Below are 15,332 nucleotides of genomic sequence, written 5' to 3'. Positions count from 1 at the left end.
CTGCTGTGTGTCTGTGTGTTCCATAATGTGGTAGGATATATGACCCTGCTGTGTGTGTGTTCCATAATGTGGTAGGATATATGACCCTGATGTGTGTCTGTGTGTTCCATAATGTGGTAGGATATATGACCCTGCTGTGTGTCTGTTCCATAATGTGGTAGGATATATGACCCTGCTGTGTGTCTGTTCCATAATGTGGTAGGATATATGACCCTGCTGTGTGTCTGTTCCATAATGTGGTAGGATATATGACCCTGCTGTGTGTCTGTTCCATAATGTGGTAGGATATATGACCCTGCTGTGTGTCTGTTCCATAATGTGGTAGGATATATGACCCTGCTGTGTGTCTGTTCCATAATGTGGTAGGATATATACCCTGTGTCTGTTCCTGACCCTGTGTGTCTGTGTGTTCCATAATGTGGTAGGATATATGACCCTGCTGTGTGTCTGTTCCATAATGTGGTAGGATATATGACCCTGCTGTGTGTCTGTTCCATAATGTGGTAGGATATATGACCCTGCTGTGTGTCTGTTCCATAATGTGGTAGGATATATGACCCTGCTGTGTGTCTGTGTGTTCCATAATGTGGTAGGATATATGACCCTGCTGTGTGTCTGTGTGTTCCATAATGTGGTAGGATATATGACCCTGCTGTGTGTCTGTTCCATAATGTGGTAGGATATATGACCCTGCTGTGTGTCTGTTCCATAATGTGGTAGGATATATGACCATGCTGTGTGTCTGTGTGTTCCATAATGTGGTAGGATATATGACCCTGCTGTGTGTCTGTGTGTTCCATAATGTGGTAGGATATATGACCCTGCTGTGTGTCTGTTCCATAATGTGGTAGGATATATGACCCTGCTGTGTGTCTGTGTGTTCCATAATGTGGTAGGATATATGACCCTGCTGTGTGTCTGTTCCATAATGTGGTAGGATATATGACCCTGCTGTGTGTCTGTTCCATAATGTGGTAGGATATATGACCCTGCTGTGTGTCTGTGTGTTCCATAATGTGGTAGGATATATGACCCTGTCTGTGTGTCTGTTCCATAATGTGGTAGGATATATGACCCTGCTGTGTGTCTGTGTGTTCCATAATGTGGTAGGATATATGACCCTGCTGTGTGTCTGTTCCATAATGTGGTAGGATATATGACCCTGCTGTGTGTCTGTTCCATAATGTGGTAGGATATATGACCCTGCTGTGTGTCTGTTCCATAATGTGGTAGGATATATGACCCTGCTGTGTGTCTGTGTGTTCCATAATGTGGTAGGATATATGACCCTGCTGTGTGTCTGTGTGTTCCATAATGTGGTAGGATATATGACCCTGCTGTGTGTCTGTTCCATAATGTGTTAGGATATATGACCCTGCTGTGTGTCTGTTCCATAATGTGGTAGGATATATGACCCTGCTGTGTGTCTGTGTGTTCCATAATGTGGTAGGATATATGACCCTGCTGTGTGTCTGTTCCATAATGTGGTAGGATATATGACCCCACTGTGTGTCTGTTCCATAATGTGGTAGGATATTTGACCCTGCTGTCTGTGTGTCTGTTCCATAATGTGGTAGGATATATGACCCTGCTGTGTGTCTGTGTGTTCCATAATGTGGTAGGATATATGACCCTGCTGTCTGTCTGTTCCATAATGTGGTAGGATATATGACCCTGCTGTGTGTCTGTTCCATAACGTGGTAGGATCGATGACCCTGCTGTGTGTCTGTGTGTTCCATAATGTGGTAGGATGTATGACCCTGCTGTTTGTGTGTTCCATAATGTGGTAGGATATATGACCCCACTGTGTGTCTGTCCCATAATGTGGTAGGATATATGACCCTGCTGTGTGTCTGTTCCATAATGTGGTAGGATGTATGACCCTGCTGTGTGTCTGTGTGTTCCATAATGTGGTAGGATGTATGACCCTGCTGTGTGTCTGTGTGTTCCATAATGTGGTAGGATGTATGACCCTGCTGTGTGTCTGTTCCATAACGTGGTAGGATCGATGACCCTGCTGTGTGTGACTGAGTGTGTATATTGGATAATGTGATATTAGATGTTGTGTGTAACTGAGTATGTGTATAGCACAATATGGTGTGTATATTGGATAATCTGATGTGTATACTACGTGTCTATGATGTGTGTGTCTGCAGGAACATGGAGTGGCTGCAGGGTGGCCACAGCTGTCAGCGAGTCATCGTCCATACACAGTGATGCCCTGTTCGACCCGGGGCCTGGTACTCCTGATCTGGGTCTGGTTCGGGACATCTCTCTGGACTCTACAGGTCCTGGTCTGGGTCAGAACATCTCTCTGGGCTCTACAGGTCCTGGTCTGGACCGGAAGATCTCTCTGGACTCTACAGGTCCTGGTCTGGACCGGAAGATCTCTCTGGGCTCTACAGGTCCTGGTCTGGGTCAGAACATCTCTCTGGGCTTTACAGGTCCTGGTCGGAACATCTCTCTGGGCTCTACAGGTCCTGGTCTGGACCGGAACATCTCTCTGGGCTCTACAGGTCCTGGTCTGGACCGGAACATCTCTCTGGGCTTTACGGGTCCTGGTCTGGACATCTCTCTGGGCTCTACAGGTCCTGGTCTGGGTCGGAACATCTCTCTGGGCTCTACAGGTCCTGGTCTGGGTCGGGACATCTCTCTGGGCTCTACAGGTCCTGGTCTGGACCGGGACATCTCTCTGGGCTCTACAGGTCCTGGTCTGGGTCGGGACATCTCTCTGGGCTCTACAGGTCCTGGTCTGGGTCGGAACATCTCTCTGGGCTCTACAGGTCCTGGTCTGGGTCGGGACATCTCTCTGGGCTCTACAGGTCCTGGTCTGGGTCGGGACATCTCTCTGGGCTCTACAGGTCCTGGTCTGGGTCGGGACATCTCCCTACAGGAGCGGACACATACAGTATGGACATGATTTAGGAGCAGTGCTTGACTTGGACAGAAAAAAAAAGTTGTCAGAGGCATATATGTGTGTGTGTTTTAAATCAACAATATCGATTTTTGTCCAATCAGATGATTTCAGTGGAACAGTTTCAACGGTCTTATTATGCTGAATACCTTTCTGACTACTGTGTTGGAGAAACACATAAAACGAAATAGCTTAACTATAAAAAGTATTTCATTTGACAGTGTTAAAGGCGTTCGAGCCTGTCAGGTGTGTTGATACTTGGAACGTTTCTACGGTTACGCGCTCAGGGAAGGAACATGGCAAGCGCTGTCATGTATGAAAAATGAACACGTACAAGAGGCGTGGATTCATACTTTTAATGAAGAATAAACACCAACAAGAGGCGTGGATACCTACTGCTCATTATTTAAAGGTCGTAGTATTTTTCGGTCTCATTGTAATGAAAAACAACAATTATTAATATGCGTTCTTCGTGCATGACAGTGCTTTCCACTTTAATTCCCTGAGCGCGTCGCCGTAGAAACCATCAGTATCACCTCACCTGTGAGCCCGGTTGTTCCCACTGGTTCCTCGTTACCGTAATTTATCAGGGAGCATCGACCAATCAACGCACCTGGGTGAACATGAGTTGAGCGTGTGCCAAACTTCCGAGGACGCGCGCAGTCAGAATCAACAGACGGATGAATCGACGGAACCTGTAGCTCAGACTCATAGCCCAATTAATTCACGGGGAGCTCCAGGTAGACTATAGTTTGATAGGTATCTAGATGAAACATGTGTGTAGGTCATAGCCTACTAATCTTGAGTCCCCTGCCAAATGAGAGGCGCGTCGCTTTGCTCCCCCAAATTGACGGATTACCGAGATGCGCGTGCTGATAATGATGAGTTCTGCGCGTACAGCTGCTGCTACTATTCCGTTATTATTCTCCTCCCGGTCTAACGACACCGTTCCTTTATTCTCCTGTCTGTGTTTGTAGCGCTACAGAATGCATCAATACGCCAGCCAAGACAAGATTCCTGTAAGTAACTCCGCAAACGGTTGACTTTCTGCTAACTGTTGATTCTGCTCCTGCGTTTGTTTGTTATGACATGCCAAATCCTTTCCCAGTACGTACGTTTGCAAAACTTTCCGTGTGAACTGAAAACATGTTTTTGTTATATAGTATTTTATGTCGCCTGGCTGGTTATTACTGTAGAGATTGTATGCTGTCAAGGAGAACCTCTCATCTAAAAGGTCTTGCTGAATTATTTAACCCTACATTACCAGACTTGATATCATCAGTGGTCTCCAACACTGGTCCTGTGGAGATACAGGGTAGTCTCCAACCCAGGTCCTGTATAGATACAGGGTGGTCTCCAACCCTGGTCCTGTATAGATACAGGGTGGTCTCCAACCCTGGTCCTGTATAGATACAGGGTGGTCTCCAACACTGGTCCTGTATAGTTACAGGGTGGTCTCCAACCCTGGTCCTGTATAGATACAGGGTGGTCTCCAACCCTGGTCCTGTATAGATACAGGGTGGTCTCCAACCCTGGTCCTGTATAGATACAGGGTGGTCTCCAACCCTGGTCCTGTGGAGATACAGGGTGGTCTCCAACCCTGGTCCTGTATAGTTACAGGGTGGTCTCCAACCCTGGTCCTGTATAGTTACAGGGTGGTCTCCAACCCTGGTCCTGTATATATATAGGGTGGTCTCCAACCCTGGTCCTGTATAGATATAGGGTGGTCATCAGTGGTCTCCAACCCTGGCCCTGTATAGATACAGGGTGGTCTCCAACCCTGGTCCTGTATAGATACAGGGTGGTCTCCAACCCTGGTCCTGTATAGTTACAGGGTGGTCTCCAACCCTGATCCTGTATAGATACAGGGTGGTCATCAGTGGTCTCCAACCCTGGTCCTGTATAGCTACAGGGTGGTCATCAGTGTTCTCCAACCCTGGCCCTGTATAGTTACAGGGTGGTCTCCAACCCTGGTCCTGTATAGTTACAGGGTGGTCTCCAACCCTTGTCCTGTATTGCTACAGGGTGGTCTCCAACCCTGGTCCTGTATAGATACAGGGTGGTCATCAGTTGTCTCCAACCCTGGTCCTGTATAGCTACAGGGTGGTCTCCAACCCTGGTCCTGTATAGCTACAGGGTGGTCTCCAACCCTGGTCCTGTATAGCTACAGGGTGGTCTCCAACCCTGGTCCTGTATAGCTACAGGGTGGTCTCCAACCCTGGTCCTGTATAGTTACAGGGTGGTCTCCAACCCTGGTCCTGTATAGCTACAGGGTGGTATCCAACCCTGGTCCTGTATAGATACAGGGTGTTCTCCAACCCTGGTCCTGTGGAGATACAGGGTGGTCATCAGTGGTCTCCAACCCTGGTCCTGTATAGCTACAGGGTGGTCTCCAACCCTGGTCCTGTATAGTTACAGGGTGGTCTCCAACCCTGGTCCTGTATAGTTACAGGGTGGTCTCCAACCCTGGTCCTGTATAGATACAGGGTGGTCTCCAACCCTGGTCCTGTATAGATACAGGGTGGTCTCCAACCCTGGTCCTGTATAGTTACAGGGTGGTCTCCAACCCTGGTCCTGTATAGATATAGGGTGGTCATCAGTGGTCTCCAACCCTGGTCCTGTGGAGATACAGGGTGGTCTCCAACCCTGGTCCTGTGGAGATACAGGGTGGTCTCCAACCCTGGTCCTGTATAGATACAGGGTGGTCTCCAGCCCTGGTCCTGTATAGTTACAGGGTGGTCTCCAACTCTGGTCCTGTATAGATACAGGGTGGTCTCCAACCCTGGTCCTGTATAGCTACAGGGTGGTCATCAGTGGTCTCCAACCCTGGTCCTGTGGAGATACAGGGTGGTCTCCAACCCTGGTCCTGTATAGTTACAGGGTGGTCTCCAACCCTGGTCCTGTATAGATACAGGGTGGTCTCCAACCCTGGTCCTGTATAGATACATGGTGGTCATCAGTGGTCTCCAACCCTGGTCCTGTATAGATACAGGGTGGTCTCCAGCCCTGGTCCTGTATAGATACAGGGTGGTCTCCAACCCTGGTCCTGTATAGATACAGGGTGGTCTCCAACCCTGGTCCTGTATAGATACAGGGTGGTCTCCAACCCTGGTCCTGTATAGATACAGGGTGGTATCCAACCCTTGTCCTGTATAGTTACAGGGTGGTCTCCAACCCTGGTCCTGTATAGATACAGGGTGGTCTCCAACCCTGGTCCTGTATAGCTACAGGGTGGTCATCAGTGGTCTCCAACCCTGGTCCTGTGGAGATACAGGGTGGTCTCCAACCCTGGTCCTGTGGAGATACAGGGTGGTCTCCAACCCTGGTCCTGTGGAGATACAGGGTGGTCTCCAACCCTGGTCCTGTATAAATACAGGGTGGTCATCAGTGGTCTCCAGCCCTGGTCCTGTATAGTTACAGGGTGGTCTCCAACCCTGGTCCTGTATAGATACAGGGTGGTCTCCAACCCTGGTCCTGTATAGTTACAGGGTGGTCTCCAACCCTGGTCCTGTATAGTTACAGGGTGGTCTCCAACCCTGGTCCTGTATAGATACAGGGTGGTCTCCAACCCTGGTCCTGTATAGATACAGGGTGGTCTCCAACCCTGGTCCTGTATAGATACAGGGTGGTCTCCAACCCTGGTCCTGTATAGTTACAGGGTGGTCTCCAACCCTGGTCCTGTATAGATATATGGTGGTCATCAGTGGTCTCCAACCCTGGTCCTGTGGAGATACAGGGTGGTCTCCAACCCTGGTCCTGTATAGATACAGGGTGGTCTCCAACCCTGGTCCTGTATAGATACAGGGTGGTCTCAACCCTGGTCCAGCCCTGGGTCCAACCCTGGTCCTGTATAGATACAGGGTGGTCTCCAACCCTGGTCCTGTATAGATACAGGGTGGTCTCCAACCCTGGTCCTGTAGATACAGGGTGGTCTCCAACCCTGGTCCTGTATAGATACAGGGTGGTCTCCAACCCTGGTCCTGTATAGATACAGGGTGGTCTCCAGCCCTGGTCCTGTATAGATACAGGGTGGTCTCCAACCCTGGTCCTGTATAGATATAGGGTGGTCTCCAACCCTGGTCCTGTGTAGATACAGGGTGGTCTCCAACCCTGGTCCTGTATAGATACAGGGTGGTCTCCAACCCTGGTCCTGTATAGATACAGGGTGGGCTCCAACCCTGGTCCTGTGGAGATACAGGGTGGTCTCCAACCCTGGTCCTGTGGAGATACAGGGTGGTCTCCAACCCTGGTCCTGTATAGATACAGGGTGGTCATCATTGGTCTCCAACCCTGGTCCTGTATAGATACAGGGTGATCTCCAACCCTGGTCCTGTATAGATACAGGGTGGGCTCCAACCCTGGTCCTGTGGAGATACAGGGTGGTCTCCAACCCTGGTCCTGTGGAGATACAGGGTGGTCTCCAACCCTGGTCCTGTATAGATACAGGGTGGTCATCAGTGGTCTCCAACCCTGGTCCTGTATAGCTACAGGGTGGTCTGCAACCCTGGTCCTGTATAGTTACAGGGGGGTCTCCAACCCTGGTCCTGTATAGCTACAGGGGGGTCTCCAACCCTGGTCCTGTATAGTTACAGGGTGGTCTCCAACCCTGGTCCTGTATAGTTACAGGGTGGTCTCCAACCCTGGTCCTGTATAGATACAGGGTGGTCTCCAACCCTGGTCCTCTATAGATACAGGGTGGTCTCCAACCCTGGTCCTGTATAGATACAGGGTGGTCATCAGTGGTCTCCAACCCCGGTCCTGTATAGTTACAGGGTGGTCTCCAACCCTGGTCCTGTATAGATACAGGGTGGTCTCCAACCCTGGTCCTGTATAGATACAGGGTGGTCTCCAACCCTGGTCCTGTGGAGATACAGGGTGGTCTCCAACCCTGGTCCTGTATAGTTACAGGGTGGTCTCCAACCCTGGTCCTGTATAGTTACAGGGTGGTCTCCAACCCTGGTCCTGTATAGTTACAGGGTGGTCTCCAACCCAGGTCCTGTATAGTTACAGGGTGGTCTCCAACCCAGGTCCTGTATAGTTACAGGGTGGTCTCCAACCCTGGTCCTGTATAGTTACAGGGTGGTCTCCAACCCTGGTCCTGTATAGTTACAGGGTGGTCTCCAACCCTGGTCCTGTGCAGGGAGTGCAGGCTTTAGTTCCAGCCCAGCACTAACACCTGATTGCACAAGTCAAGGTGATGATTTGTTGAATCATGTGTGTGTGTGTGTGTGTGTGTGTGTGTGTGTGTGTGTGTGTGTGTGTGTGTGTGTGTGTGTGTGTATTCAGATAGAAATAGATGATGTAGAATAAGGTGTCAGGTTCATGTACAGGACCAGTCAGAAGTTAGGACACACCTACTCATTCCAGGGGTTTTCTTTATTTTTTAAAATGTTTTTCTACATTGTAGATTAACAGTGAAGACAAAAACCATGAAATAAATGGAATCATGTAGTAACCAAACGAGTGTTAAACAAATCAACATATATTTGAGATTCTTCGAAGTAGCCACCCTTTGCCGTGATGACAGCTTTGCACACTCTCTTGGCATTCTCTCAACCAGCTTCATGGGGTAGTCACCTGGAATGCATTTCAATTAACAGGTGTGCCTTCTTAAAAGTTAAGGTGTTTGAGCCAGTCAGTTGTGTTGTGACAAGGTAGAGGTGGTATACAGAAGATGGCCCTATTTGGTAAAATACCAAAGTCCATATTATGGAAAGAACAGCTCAAATAAGCAAAGTGACAGTCCATCATTACTTTAACACTTGAAAGTCAGTTCATCCGGAACATTTCAGGAACATTGAACTTTTCTTCAAGTGCAAAATCCATTAAGCGCTATGATGAAACTGGCTCTCATGAGGACCGCCACAGGAAAGGAAGACCCAGAGTTACCTCTGCTGCAGAGGATAAGTTCATTAGAGTTACCTGGCTCTCACAAGGATCACCACAGGAAAGGAAGACCCAGAGTTACCTCTGCTGCAGAGGATAAGTTCATTAGAGTTACCTGGCTCTCACAAGGATCACCACAGGAAAGGAAGACCCAGAGTTACCTCTGCTGCAGAGGTTAAGTTCATTAGAGTTAACTGGCTCTCATTAGGACCACCACAGGAAAGGAAGACCCAGAGTTACCTCTGCTGCAGAGCTTAAGTTCATTAGAGTTACCAGCCTCAGATTGCAGTTCAGAGGAGACTGTGAATTTTTTATTTCACCTTTATTTAACCAGGTAGGCTAGTTGAGAACAAGTTCTCATTTACAACTGCGACCTCATTTCCAACATGGCTACCACAGCTTTCTGCAGGGATACGCCATCCCATCTGATTTGGGCTTAGTCCCACTATCACAGGACGATGACCCAAAACACACCTCCAGGCTGTGGAAGGGCTATTTGATCGAAAAGCAGAGTGGTGAGTGCTGCATCAGATGACCTGGCCTCCACAATCACCTGACCTCAACCCAATTCAGATGGTTTGGGATGAGTTGGACTGCAGAGTGATGGTGCTGCATCAGATGACCTGGCTTCCACAATCACCTGACCTCAACCCAATTCAGATGGTTTGGGATGAGTTGGACCGCAGAGTGAAGGAAAAGCAGCCAACAAGTGCTCAGCATATGTGGGAACTCCTTCAAGACTGTTGGAAAAGCATTCCAGGTGAAGCTGGTTGAGAGAAGGCCTAGAATGTGCAAAGCTGTCATCATGGCAAAGGGTGGCTACTTTGAAGAATTAAAATATTTAGATTTGAACACTTCTTTTGGTTACTACATGATTCCAGATGTGTTATTTCATAGTTTCGATGTCTTTACCATTATTCTACAATGTAGAAGATATAAACATAAAGGAAACCTCTTGAATGAGTAGGTGTCAACATTTGACTGGTACTGTACAACTTCTGCAACTTTCAATAAAGTTGACCTGCTATTCACCCTCCTCAGAACCAGGGGGGTGTTAGTTACTGACCAGTCCCCTCTCCTCTCCTCCAGGGAGGGGGTGTTAGTTACTGACCAGTCCCCTGTCTGTCTCCTCTCCTCCAGGGAGGGGGTGTTAGTTACTGACCAGTCTCCTCTCCTCCAGGGAGGGGGTGTTAGTTACTGACCAGTCCCCTGTCTGTCTCCTCTACTCCAGGGAGGGGGTGTTAGTTACTGACCAGTCTCCTCTCCTCCAGGGAGGGGGTGTTAGTTACTGACCAGTCTCCTCTCCTCCAGGGAGGGGGTGTTAGTTACTGACCAGTCCCCTCTCCTCTCCTCCAGGGAGGGGGTGTTAGTTACTGACCAGTCCCCTCTCCTCTCCTCCAGGGAGGGGGTGTTAGTTACTGACCAGTCCCCTCTCCTCTCCTCCAGGGAGGGGGTGTTAGTTACTGACCAGTCCCCTCTCTCCTCCAGGGAGGGGGTGTTAGTTACTGACCAGTCCCCTCTCCTCTCCTCCAGGGAGGGGGTGTTAGTTACTGACCAGTCTCCTCTCCTCCAGGGAGGGGGTGTTAGTTACTGACCAGTCTCCTCTCCTCCAGGGAGGGGGTGTTAGTTACTGACCAGCCTCCTCTCCTCCAGGGAGGGGGTGTTAGTTACTGACCAGTCCCCTGTCTGTCTCCTCTCCTCCAGGGAGGGGGTGTTAGTTACTGACCAGTCTCCTCTCCTCCAGGGAGGGGGTGTTAGTTACTGACCAGTCCCCTGTCTGTCTCCTCTCCTCCAGGGAGGAGGTATTAGTTACTGACCAGTCCCCCCTCCTCTACTCCAGGGAGGGGGTGTTAGTTACTGACCAGTCCCCTCTCCTCTCCTCCAGGGAGGGGGTGTTAGTTACTGACCAGTCTCCTCTCCTCCAGGGAGGGGGTGTTAGTTACTGACCAGTCCCCTCTCCTCTCCTCCAGGGAGGGGGTGTTAGTTACTGACCAGTCCCCTCTCCTCTCTTCCAGGGCGGGGGTGTTGGGCTAGCGGCCCCCCAGGATGGCCAAAGTTCTTGTCAGTTCTTCTCAGATGGCCGGAGGAAGGTGGACTATGTTCTGGTGTTCTACCAACGCAAACAGACCTCTGTGAGGGGTGGCGACCGGCTGCACTGTCTCTCCGCCCCTCCTCACCCTCCTCATCGCCTGTCTGTCATCTCCAATGGTAGCTCCCCCCTCTCCGGCCCTGTGGGGGGTTTGGGATGTGCAGCCGGGCAGCGGAGTGCGGGTGACGGGGAGGTGTGTGTGGACCTGGCGGTGGAGGTGGAATTAGAGGCGGACCCAGCTGAAGGAGAGATGGTGCTGATCAGGGAGGAGTTTGAGGCCAGGCTACTGGAGGCGGGGCTTGAGATGGAGAGAGACACCGAGGTGAGAGACCAACCGGTCTGTGTGTGTTCTGTGGTTGCTGGTCTGGTGTTATTTCTGCTGAAATTGATCATTGTCGCTGCAGTTTAAAAAATAACAAAGTAATTAACAAATCAATTTGTAATATTTAACATTGCTCACCTAATTTTTATTTGTTTATTTCACCTTTATTTAACCAGGTAGGCCAGTTGAGAACACCTTTATTTAACCAGGTAGGCCAGTTGAGAACACCTTTATTTAACCAGGTAGGCCAGTTGAGAACACCTTTATTTAACCAGGTAGGCCAGTTGAGAACACCTTTATTTAACCAGGTAGGCCAGTTGAGAACACCTTTATTTAACCAGGTAGGCCAGTTGAGAACACCTTTATTTAACCAGGTAGGCTAGTTGAGAACACCTTTATTTAACCAGGTTAGTTGAGAACACCTTTATTTAACCAGGTAGGCTAGTTGAGAACACCTTTATTTAACCAGGTAGGCTAGTTGAGAACACCTTTATTTAACCAGGTAGGCCAGTTGAGAACACCTTTATTTAACCAGGTAGGCCAGTTGAGAACACCTTTATTTAACCAGGTAGGCTAGTTGAGAACACCTTTATTTAACCAGGTAGGCCAGTTGAGAACACCTTTATTTAACCAGGTAGGCCAGTTGAGAACACCTTTATTTAACCAGGTAGGCCAGTTGAGAACACCTTTATTTAACCAGGTAGGCTAGTTGAGAACACCTTTATTTAACCAGGTAGGCTAGTTGAGAACACCTTTATTTAACCAGGTAGGCCAGTTGAGAACACCTTTATTTAACCAGGTAGGCCAGTTGAGAACACCTTTATTTAACCAGGTAGGCCAGTTGAGAACACCTTTATTTAACCAGGTAGGCCAGTTGAGAACACCTTTATTTAACCAGGTAGGCTAGTTGAGAACACCTTTATTTAACCAGGTAGGCTAGTTGAGAACACCTTTATTTAACCAGGTAGGCTAGTTGAGAACACCTTTATTTAACCAGGTAGGCTAGTTGAGAACACCTTTATTTAACCAGGTAGGCTAGTTGAGAACACCTTTATTTAACCAGGTAGGCCAGTTGAGAACACCTTTATTTAACCAGGTAGGCCAGTTGAGAACACCTTTATTTAACCAGGTAGGCTAGTTGAGAACACCTTTATTTAACCAGGTAGGCTAGTTGAGAACACCTTTATTTAACCAGGTAGGCTAGTTGAGAACACCTTTATTTAACCAGGTAGGCTAGTTGAGAACACCTTTATTTAACCAGGTAGGCTAGTTGAGAACACCTTTATTTAACCAGGTAGGCTAGTTGAGAACACCTTTATTTAACCAGGTAGGCTAGTTGAGAACATCTTTATTTAACCAGGTAGGCTAGTTGAGAACACCTTTATTTAACCAGGTAGGCTAGTTGAGAACACCTTTATTTAACCAGGTAGGCTAGTTGAGAACAAGTTCTCATTTGCAACTGCGACCTGGCCAAGATAAAGCATAGCAGTGTGAACAGACAACACAGAGTTACACATGGAGTAAACAATTAACAAGTCAATAACACAGTAGAGAAAAAAAGGGGAGTCTATATACAATGTGTGCAAAAGGCATGAGGAGGTAGGCGAATAATACAATTTTGCAGATTAACACTGGAGTGATAAATGATCAGATGGTCATGTACAGGTAGAGATATTGGTGTGCAAAAGAGCAGAAAAGTAAATAAATAAAAAACAGTATAAAAACAGTATGGGAATGAGGTAGGTGAAAATGGGTGGGCTATTTACCAATAGACTATGTACAGCTGCAGCGATCGGTTAGCTGCCCGGATAGCTGATGTTTGAAGTTGGTGAGGGAGATAAAAGTCTCCAACTTCAGCGATTTTTGCAGTTCGTTCCAGTCACAGGCAGCAGAGTACTGGAACGAAAGGCGGCCAAATGAGGTGTTGGCTTTAGGGATGATCAGTGAGATACACCTGCTGGAGCGCGTGCTACGGATGGGTGTTGCCATCGTGACCAGTGAACTGAGATAAGGCGGAGCTTTACCTAGCATGGACTTGTAGATGACCTGGAGCCAGTGGGTCTGGCGACGAATATGTTGCGAGGGCCAGCCGACTAGAGCATACAAGTCGCAGTGGTGGGTGGTATAAGGTGCTTTGGTGACAAAACGGATGGCACTGTGATAGACTGCATCCAGTTTGCTGAGTAGAGTGTTGGAAGCCATTTTGTAGATGACATCGCCGAAGTCTAGGATCGGTAGGATAGTCAGTTTTACTAGGGTAAGCTTGGCGGCGTGAGTGAAGGAGGCTTTGTTGCGGAATAGAAAGCCGACTCTTGATTTGATTTTCGATTGGAGATGTTTGATGTGAGTCTGGAAGGAGAGTTTGCAGTCTAGCCAGACACCTAGGTACTTATAGATGTCCACATATTCAAGGTCGGAACCATCCAGGGTGGTGATGCTAGTCGGGCATGCGGGTGCAGGCAGCGATCGGTTGAAAAGCATGCATTTGGTTTTACTCGCGTTTAAGAGCAGTTGGAGGCCACGGAAGGAGTGCTGTATGGCATTGAAGCTCGTTTGGAGGTTAGATAGCACAGTGTCCAATGACGGGCCGAAAGTATATAGAATGGTGTCGTCTGCGTAGAGGTGGATCAGGGAATCGCCCGCAGCAAGAGCAACATCATTGATATATACAGAGAAAAGAGTCGGCCCGAGAATTGAACCCTGTGGCACCCCATAGAGACTGCCAGAGGACCGGACAGCATGCCCTCCGATTTGACACACTGAACTCTGTCTGCAAAGTAATTGGTGAACCAGGCAAGGTAGTCATCCGAAAAACCGAGGCTATTGAGTCTGCCGATAAGAATATGGTGATTGACAGAGTCGAAAGCCTTGGCGAGGTCGATGAAGACGGCTGCACAGTACTGTCTTTTATCGATGGCGGTTATGATATCGTTTAGTACCTTGAGTGTGGCTGAGGTGCACCCGTGACCGGCTCGGAAACCAGATTGCACAGCGGAGAAGGTACGGTGGGATTCGAGATGGTCAGTGACCTGTTTGTTGACTTGGCTTTCGAAGACCTTAGATAGGCAGGGCAGGATGGATATAGGTCTATAGCAGTTTGGGTCCAGGGTGTCTCCCCCTTTGAAGAGGGGGATGACTGCGGCAGCTTTCCAATCCTTGGGGATCTCAGACGATATGAAAGAGAGGTTGAACAGGCTGGTAATAGGGGTTGTGACAATGGCGGCAGATAGTTTCAGAAATAGAGGGTCCAGATTGTCAAGCCCAGCTGATTTGTACGGGTCCAGGTTTTGCAGCTCTTTCAGAACATCTGCTATCTGGATTTGGGTAAAGGAGAACCTGGAGAGGCTTGGGCGAGGAGCTGCGGGGGGGCGGAGCTGTTGGCCGAGGTTGGAGTAGCCAGGCGGAAGGCATGGCCAGCCGTTGAGAAGTGCTTATTGAAGTTTTCGATAATCATGGATTTATCGGTGGAGACCGTGTTACCTAGCCTCAGTGCAGTGGGCAGCTGGGAGGAGGTGCTCTTGTTCTCCATGGACTTCACAGTGTCCCAGAACTTTTGGAGTTGGAGCTACAGGATGCAAACTTCTGCCTGAAGAAGCTGGCCTTAGCTTTCCTGACTGACTGCATGTATTGGTTCCTGACTTCCCTGAACAGTTGCATATCACGGGGCTATTCGATGCTATTGCAGTCCGCCACAGGATGTTTTTGTGCTGGTCGAGGGCAGTCAGGTCTGGAGTGAACCAAGGGCTGTATCTGTTCTTGGTTCTGCATTTTTGAACGGAGCATGCTTATCTAAAATGGTGAGGAAGTTACTTTTAAAGAATGACCAGGCATCCTCAACTGACGGGATGAGGTCAATGTCCTTCCAGGATACCCGGGCCAGGTCGATTAGAAAGGCCTGCTCACAGAAGTGTTTTAGGGAGCGTTTGACAGTGATGAGGGGTGGTCGTTTGACTGCAGCTCCGTGGCGGATACAGGCAATGAGGCAGTGATCGCTGAGATCCTGGTTGAAGACAGCGGAGGTGTATTTGGAGGGCCAGTTGGTCAGGATGACGTCTATGAGGGTGCCCTTGTTTACAGAGTTAGGGTTGTACCTGGTGGGTTCCTTGATGATTTGTGTGAGA

The 15,332-nt window shown here is 48.9% G+C and overlaps 1 pseudogene; it reads left to right on the top strand.

Annotated features, from left to right (window-relative positions):
- Positions 1–1,411: 1,411 nt before the first annotated feature.
- The window catches only part of LOC135570182 (anoctamin-2-like), a 102,407-nt pseudogene continuing 88,486 nt past the window's right edge, over positions 1,412–15,332 (top strand).

The sequence above is a fragment of the Oncorhynchus nerka genome, unplaced genomic scaffold (genome assembly GCF_034236695.1).
Source record: "Oncorhynchus nerka isolate Pitt River unplaced genomic scaffold, Oner_Uvic_2.0 unplaced_scaffold_1056, whole genome shotgun sequence".
NCBI lineage: Eukaryota > Metazoa > Chordata > Actinopteri > Salmoniformes > Salmonidae > Oncorhynchus > Oncorhynchus nerka.
This window is presented reverse-complemented; position numbering and strand designations above follow the sequence as displayed.